Here is an 8,356-nt window from a genome sequence, read left to right on the forward strand (position 1 = left end):
TCCCACCACTACTCCATTACATGTTGTTGCCATGTGACAGATGGCAGCAGAGGGGCAGACTGAAAAAATAATGTCTGATGTAAAAGTGCATATGAAGCTGGAATTGAATTTCTCCCTTTGGGAAAAGTGGCATCCATTGACATTCATTGGTGCTTGCTGATCATTTATGGAGACCAAACACTGTTTTTGAACACAAAAACAGTGAAGCTCTGAGTGGTGTGTTTCAGCAGTGGCAACTGTGACATGAAAGACAAACCATGTTCCAGATGGCCATCACATCATGAGATAGTGTATGGCAACTGTTGAGTCACAGCCTGAACACTGATGGATCACCTGAGGCAAGGACTGAGTCAGCTGTGGGAGCACAGGTGAAGGCAATTCACCTCTGTGACCAGAAGGGTTGAAGCCTGGCTGCACCTCACCTAGACCCCATTTAAGGGCTGACTCGCACTGGGGAAGGATCTCTTTCTTTCTGGAGGTCTCTCCTTTTTGGAGTTTTCTACTGCAAGCCTAGATCCTTGGATACAGGTTAGTATTTCTTCCTCCGTTATCTCTTTTCCACCATGATAATTTTTCCAACTATAACACCTGTAAAGTACCATTCTAACTGCGCTGAGCGTATGTTGACTGTACAAATGAAGGGTGTCTTGATCAACTCATCTGCTTGAATTGGGTAATTGTAATGATTATGCTGAACAATAGTACTTTGTAGTTCAGTGTTTGCTCTACTGAATAGTGTTACTGCTCTTTGTGTCTTCTACAGTTTCCATGAGAATAAATAGCAAGCATTACCTAAGAGAAACTTACTTTTTCATTTCTTTTTCCTCTCAGCATGCCCTGGAGTCAGGATCCACCAGAGGTGAGATGCCCCAACTAGAGACCCCAAACACACTGTAGTCTGCCAGAGGCCTTCTGCAAGGCCAAGGCACAGCACAGTAGAACAGTGGGAAAACTGAATTGGTATCTTTATTCTGATCCTCAAAGCTATTTGCAGTTTTTTGTATGCAACCTTCAAACAAGAATATTGATGAGGCTGCTGCATAATTTGACTTTTAAAATTAGAGTATGTTAGATCCATGCCAAATAACAGATGAATCCTTTTTGGTGAAATCCCAGACCTGAAGAGATGTGTGTGCATTATTGGCCCGTGCTTCTAGGGTGTCATTTGAAAGGAACAGAGTGGGCAGTACCAAGCCTGAAACCGTAAGGGAATGAAGTGAAGAAATGGGACAGCAGAAGGGCAGAACGGCTTTAGTGAAGTTTGGGCTGCATTTCCAGGAATAGAACTCCCCAAGGAGCTGGTGCAGCTTTGTTCTCTAGTACCCTCTCCTGGCTGGCCCCAGAGAGGCAGCACAGCCTTAGCAAACGACAGCTGCTTCGGAGGGTGGCAGATACTCCTACATCGTGAATGAAAGGTCAAAATGGAAAAGAGAGGGAGGAGAGAGTCAAAAGAATGCCCCTATTTCCCAAAGAACCTGAGCCTATTTATAGATCAGAGAGGGGATAAATTAGTCATGAATTCATGGCCTGTTGATAGAAGCAGACATGGAAAGCCACTTGCAGTACGCTGTTGTCTAATGCTATGGAGCTGATGTCAACCAACCCGTGTCCCCTGCACACCCCAGAACTGATCACAGTGACTCCCTAGCACAGCATGGGACTTTCAGCTGCAGTTCTGGAAGGAGAGGAGTGATAGGAGAAAAAACAAGTGCTGCTGAAATCAGGCTCATGCCTAGCATGAATAATTTCTGCGAAGTATGCACAATGGAGGGAGAAAGAACGCTTTCTTATCAAGCAACCACTGGCTTGAGTTGCACATATACTCCTAAAACACGATTGTGTTTCTGTTCCACTTCGTTTGCTGCATACAGATGTTAGGATGTCAGGAAATTAAAGGCAAGGCTCAAGATCAGGCTATTTTAAGAGAACACTGACAATTTATACATTGTAATAATGCATCAGAGAAATAAAATCTAAATATTTTTCATGACTTCAAGGTGTTTTATGGGGATGCTTATGTTGAAGGATGTACACAAAAAATAAGATTAAATATATATGAAGTAGTAACTTGTTCAAATATTGCCAAATTATAACAAAGAAGTTTTCAAATCCCTTAAAAATCATTTTTTTCATAGCTACAAGAATAAGCCAGATGAAAGGCATTTGTTTATTGAAAGCTATTTATGATTAAAGGGCACTTGATATCCTTAAAATATTGATCTGAAGAATAACACATAAGGAAAGTATTTTGTTTACTGAAATGACATCTCGGTGACTGTGATGTTAGCCAACAAATGAGGAAGTCAGCTGTTATTGCAAGGTGTAGTATAATCCCATGTATGCAGACACATAGCTTTAAAAGCCTTTTAAGAAAGGCGTAGCAGAGTATTAAAAAAGCTTATTTTTCTTGAAGTAACAATATACTGTAACAGCCATAAATTATATCTTGTTAAATAATTACTGTGAAGCCACTTGAAGCAAATAGCCTTATCGCTTCCTATTCTACAGATTTCAACTGTTTCATATGTAGGCACTTAGTTTAGTGAGATGCTTGATTCCTTTTTCATAGTCTAAATACATAGAACCTCTCTATAATACATAAGGTCCTATTAACCAGAGGTGCTGGAGACTTGCTTGACTTACTAAGAGCAAACACTGAAACCTGATCTTACATTGTGCCCTAGATATGACCTCCGATTCCTGTGATTCTGATCAGATGTAGGGGTTTTTCTTTAGCCTGTGTGGATGTGCCTCAGGGAGTGCAAACCTGGATGCTTGTCTGAAATGAAACCCCTCTCCCACAGTTTTACCAGCTTCAGGTGTTAACGCTGTCCTCTCCATATACATAATTCAGTTTAAGATGGATGATCCTTTTTCCTTGAAGGGATGTGAACTCTGTTTTACAGAGTGCAAATGTCTTGGTATGATGTTATGTCACCCACCCATTCAGCTGGGATGAAATGTTTCAGTCATTCCTCCAAGACTGCCTGAAGGTCACACCTTTTGCAGCTGACTCCATATGATGATGCTTATATGTACCCCATGGCTTGGTGACGAATTAGGCTGTGAGCAGAGGGATGGCTGCCATGGGAAGAACCACACTCCAATAACTTGGAGATATTTGTGGAAAAACATTCTTGATAAAATGCCCAGGGATATTTTAACTTCAGGAATTGTTTGATGGCAACATCAGAGATGATGAACTGCATCAGAAATCTTTGCAGTGGTTGGGGAATCCTTGGTTGTACCTCTAGCTTCTCCTGTGCAGCTCTTCTCTACTGAAGTCTTCTAACTGTCTAACACTGAAAATTATATCTGTTTTTGACTTCTGTAAATAGAAATCTTTCAGTCCTTTACATGTATCATTTTATACAGAATTTATTTTGGAAAACAGGTTGCTAAGCACTATGGGAGAAGAAGGGCAGATCAAGTGACCTATAGATGATGTTTCAGAGAAACAGGTTTTGAAATGAACAGAGCACAAATTATAATTACAATTTTGTTTTTCTGTTTGGTAGTAATGGAGACACTTTGTCTTGATACAGGTATAGTAAATTTGGTCAACATTTCTGTATATATGTAATGCTGACACTGAAGTAAACCAATCTGTTTTCCCATATTCTTCAATGATTTGTGCAACTTGTCAGTTCTTGATAAAAAGTCATGTAATATATATTATTACATTAAGGAATGCTATTTATTGCACATATCTCTGTCTATCTATCTGCCTGCCTGCTTGCCTAACTACCTATCAATATACAAAGATAATTCAAACTAGAGTAAGAAAATGAACTTTTTTTCACTCATTAAACCCATCCTCCATTCAGAGTAATTATAGCCGCACACCAATGTCTCCAGACACAATAATTTGACATTAAATCACAATCCTTGTGCTGTATGAGCAACAAAAAGAGATTTTTCATTTTAAACATCTATTTCCACTGTTAGAGAGCTGTTCCTATACGAAAAAGATTAAAAATTCCTTGTAAATCATCTATCAATTTGCCTTCAGTTTGTCAGCTATTTTTATGTTCTTTGGAGAAATGATGTTTTTGTAACTGTACAGGAAAAGATAAAGTACATTAAAGATTCACTTATTTAGGCTTTGGGGAGACAAATGCAATCATCCTTTGCGAATTCTTTCATTGCTGAGTATTGATGTTTGTCTCAGTTTCAACTGGGATGGGGTTTTCTTCAGTGTCTGGTAGAATGTTATGTTTTGTTTCTAGGAGAGAAACAATGTTGGTAACACCTTGATGCTTTTAGTTGCTGTTAAGCAGTGTTATACAGAGCCAGTGCCATTTGCAGCAAAGGGCCCAAGGAGCTGGGAGGGAACAGAATTAAGACAGCTGACTTTTAACTAATGAAAGGGATTTTCCATAATGTATGACATGAAGCGGAAGGAGTTTTGAATGAGGTGGGAGTACATCTCTCCTGCTGCTGCTGCTTGAGCGACTAGCTGGATATTGATTGGTGAGTGCTATGCATCACTTGTTATATACGTTCATATACATATATATGTAGTCATAACAATTATCCTTTTCCTTTTCTCTTGTAGTTCTATCTCAACCCACGAATTCTACTTTTTCTTTTCCTAATTCTCTCCCCCATCCCACTGGGAAGAAGGGGAGTGAGCAAACGACTGTGCGGTGCTGAGCCACGTGCTGGGTTAAACCACAGCAATGTACAAAGTAATTAATTTCATACTGTCCAACCTTAAAGGGAAATCATAGTAATATCATTCAGTTAATAGAAAGTATTACGTATCAGGTTCTATTTTAAGAGATTTTGTTTGTTTGCTTGTGGGTTATTTTTTTTTTTTAAATAATTCAACCTATTACACCTTGCTTCCAATCTCTGTCTGCATTCAAAGCAATTACATTAATGCTTTTCAGAAGTACCACAGAAATATAGGTCAAAAAAAAAAAAAAAGCAGTACTACTCTCTATCTTAAAGAATGTAATAGTGTTATAGCAGTTTTCAGGCTATCAGTTTTGAAGTAAATTAACTGAAGTAGCATTATTTGAGTGACTCAGTCATCATAGCACCACTGTAGCTCATATGACTTGAATTAACTATTATTATTACTTAGGATCAATGTCAATCATAGTATCATAGGATCATAGAATGGCTTGGGTTAGAAAGGACGTCAAAGATCATCTACTTCCAACGCCCTGCCACAGTCAGGATTGCCAATCACTAAATCATGCTCTAGATTAAGTTGTCCGGGGCTCCATCCAGCCTGTCCTTGGATCTCATGAGCAATATTATCAATTTTATTCATATTGGGATTTAATGATACCTTTGAAATCTTAATATTCTACAGAACTGTAAAAACTCTTTGGTGTATTGCATTGACAAGGTACTGACTGGACTGTGATAGCTGTGCTTATAGAAGGGCAGCAGTGATAAGAAAAATAACACATCTTATATAAAAATAAGATGTCTGTTGTTTCTTTGACATATGCAGCTGGGAATCTCTCATACACCTGTATTCCCTGCATCGTCATGCAGATGGCCTTAGGGAATTAATCTGGGAGAGATTGTCAAAAATCTAGTTGCTCAAAGCCTCTGTTACCTGCTTTCTCAGATTTTCTGATATTTTCAGGAAGAAAACATCTGTGGATCCTTCACATCTCCTGACTGGCAGATGCACAGCCTCCTGAGGCTAATGTGTACAGCTAATCTGTCTGGTACTGTTTTGTTTAGATCACTGGCTCTGAGGACAGACTGTCCTCTCTGTCTCCTCATATATAGCCAATTGATGAGAAGATTGAGCCCGTCAGTAGGATCTCCTTTACCTCAGTTGAGGAGTTTTTCCACAGCCAAGGAAAGGACAACGCTTAAGAGCACTGATAATTCTCACCTGGAGTTCACCCAAGCTCATATGCCATAACCATTCAATCAGTATCAAAATATTAATTAGAAACAGACAAAAAAACCCATATCTTTTTAATCAAATAGAGGGTCATTTCCAAAATACTTTTCCAAATGATTTTTTTTTTCTTGAAGCTTAACAACTAAGTATCAAATTCTTTCAACGAGCACAGAAGAAATTTGTCTAGAGGCATGTTTTTAACAGAGACACTTAAGGTCTGCTGATGAACAGTTAGTGCAGTTTGGGGCAATTTTCCTCTTTCATGCTAATTTTTTATTGATGCAATTTTGCTGTATTCATTGAGAATACTAAAAATCTTTGCAGATGCAGATGAAAGGAAAATCATTTCTTTTACCATTTTTTGAATTCGTGGCATACACAAGTTACAGAACATGATATTTATTAATTGCTCAGATTTATATGTTAACAGAAGATCTTTGAGCAAACCAACAACCATTAATTCTTCCATAAAAGTAATAAGTTTAGTATCATAATTCCACATGAAACAGTTGAAGCAAGTAAACAACTTTCAGAATCTCAAAATCTATTATCATCTTGTGAATTATCTCTTCAAGCACCTTTGTTCTAAGAGGATATATTACATTGTCAGTCATCTTCCTTGGTATCATCCATAGCAACTTGATCAAGTTCAAAGCAATTCTTTTCTGCTTCCTTACACTGTGTGCCAAATACAAGCCATTTCTTTTTGCTAATACAAACTTTATTAAAGACCTTGCAAATACTTCTCATTATGAGAGACTTTCCTGTTGTTTTGTGTCACTCATCATTTGTTATTATTGCAAGATTATGTCTTTGTGAATTTCTGAAAAAAAATCTCTAACTCCAGTATTATATTTACCTGTAAAATTCAGAATATAGCACAAACACCAAAGCTCCATTCTAAGCACATTTTTTAAGGCTGCACTAAGTGCAAAGAAGATTTAATTTTATAGCCTGACATCTTGTTCTTTCTCATAGTCAGTGTAGACTGAGAAATGGGGAACAGCATCTTCTTCCTGTTGAGGCTGTGTATACTGCTAGTAACTGTACAAACTGGTTATCATGTTCCTTCTTCACAAGTGATGAAGGAAATCATCTATACAAGTAAAATTGCTCCTTTGATGATTCTAAATAAAAGAATGGAATCAAGCACAAAGTTTCTATAATGTAGCAAATTCAATTTCAGTAATTGAGTAATAGTAAAGAATTATGTGCTTATTATTATGACAGATCCAAAGTCACTTGAGTTAATTTAACCTTTTCTCAGTGCAGCCTAAAATGTCTTAAATGACATCAACCTTGTGCCAGACTTACAACTTCTGCAATTCAGTTGATAAACTTGATCATTTGTTTGAGAAAATGGTTACTTTATTTTGTATGGTGTATTTTGTTTGTATTTTATTTGAATAAATCTAGATATTTTAAAAATTCTGCATTAAATTTGACCTTTTCATTCTGAAGAGGGAGGATAATTTACACTTATGTACGGATACATTACTCAGATAATATCTATAGAGATTTAAAATCAAATCATGATCTTGAATATGTTTGATAGAAAATTGGAAATTTTGAGCTTTATAAATTTTTCTAAAACATGAGTGGCGGTTCACTGTACCCCAGTTTAGACAGTGGAAGATGGTTCTAAGGCAAATCAACGTGTCAGTAGGCTACTATATATACATAACCATATATACATACATATATATACATAACCAGCTTGCAGCAACTGGCTTTGGAAATGCTTGTTTCTCTCAACTGAATCAGCAATTGTCTTGTAAACTACCTACATTACTTACCATTTTTTAGGTAGTAGGAGGGCACAAGGACAATTATGGTGAAACAGATGACATGTGGTAACTTATTCTGTTCATTCGAACTCCAAGTACAAAATTGATGGGAATGCTGAGCAATGTCACAGCCTTTCCTGTGTTTTCCTAGTTGAGAAAGAGGGAACTACTGGGAATTATCAGAGGCACTTAAAGAAAATAAGCGTGGCAGGTCAGAGGGATCTTTCCTTTTGATTCTTAGTCCTTAGTTATTGATAAAACTAGTTTTTTCTAACTGACTCTAAGACTCATATGACATTCAACAAATAAGAGTGTAGCAAACTTATTTCATATATTCTTGGTGTAAAGAAAAGAATATGCAGAGAACTTTTTATTAGGTCTTCTGTACAGCAAGGATACTACAAACTGTTTTGCAACAAAAATGAGAACAAGAAAGAATTGAGAGAATATTTGGGGCAGACCGGAGATATCCTAGATTCAACAAGGTATCCATTCTTTATGGTACACAAATCCAAAAAAATCATTCATACAAAAACTTCATATAAACTCTTGACATGAGCCAGGTAATTCCAGTAAATTTCAAATGGCACTATGCTTGTCTATGTAAGACTGAAAGCTGACATTCAAGGTCATATTTTTATTTTATGTATGCTGACTCTACCAGGAATAACTGTGCAGTGAAGCAGAATTT

The 8,356-nt window shown here is 37.2% G+C and overlaps 1 long non-coding RNA gene across 2 annotated transcripts; it reads left to right on the forward strand.

Annotated features, from left to right (window-relative positions):
- Positions 1–440: 440 nt before the first annotated feature.
- Positions 441–7,285, forward strand: LOC104910422. Of its 2 annotated transcripts, none has more exons than XR_004159309.1 (4): positions 441–528; positions 832–960; positions 4,398–4,473; positions 4,559–7,285. It is a non-coding gene; the product is annotated as an uncharacterized LOC104910422 (long non-coding RNA). The 2 variants fall into 2 exon arrangements; XR_793060.2 differs by having other exon boundaries at positions 5,609–7,285.
- The last annotated feature ends 1,071 nt before the right edge of the window (positions 7,286–8,356 follow it).

This window comes from Meleagris gallopavo, chromosome 3 (assembly GCF_000146605.3).
Source record: "Meleagris gallopavo isolate NT-WF06-2002-E0010 breed Aviagen turkey brand Nicholas breeding stock chromosome 3, Turkey_5.1, whole genome shotgun sequence".
Lineage (NCBI taxonomy): Eukaryota > Metazoa > Chordata > Aves > Galliformes > Phasianidae > Meleagris > Meleagris gallopavo.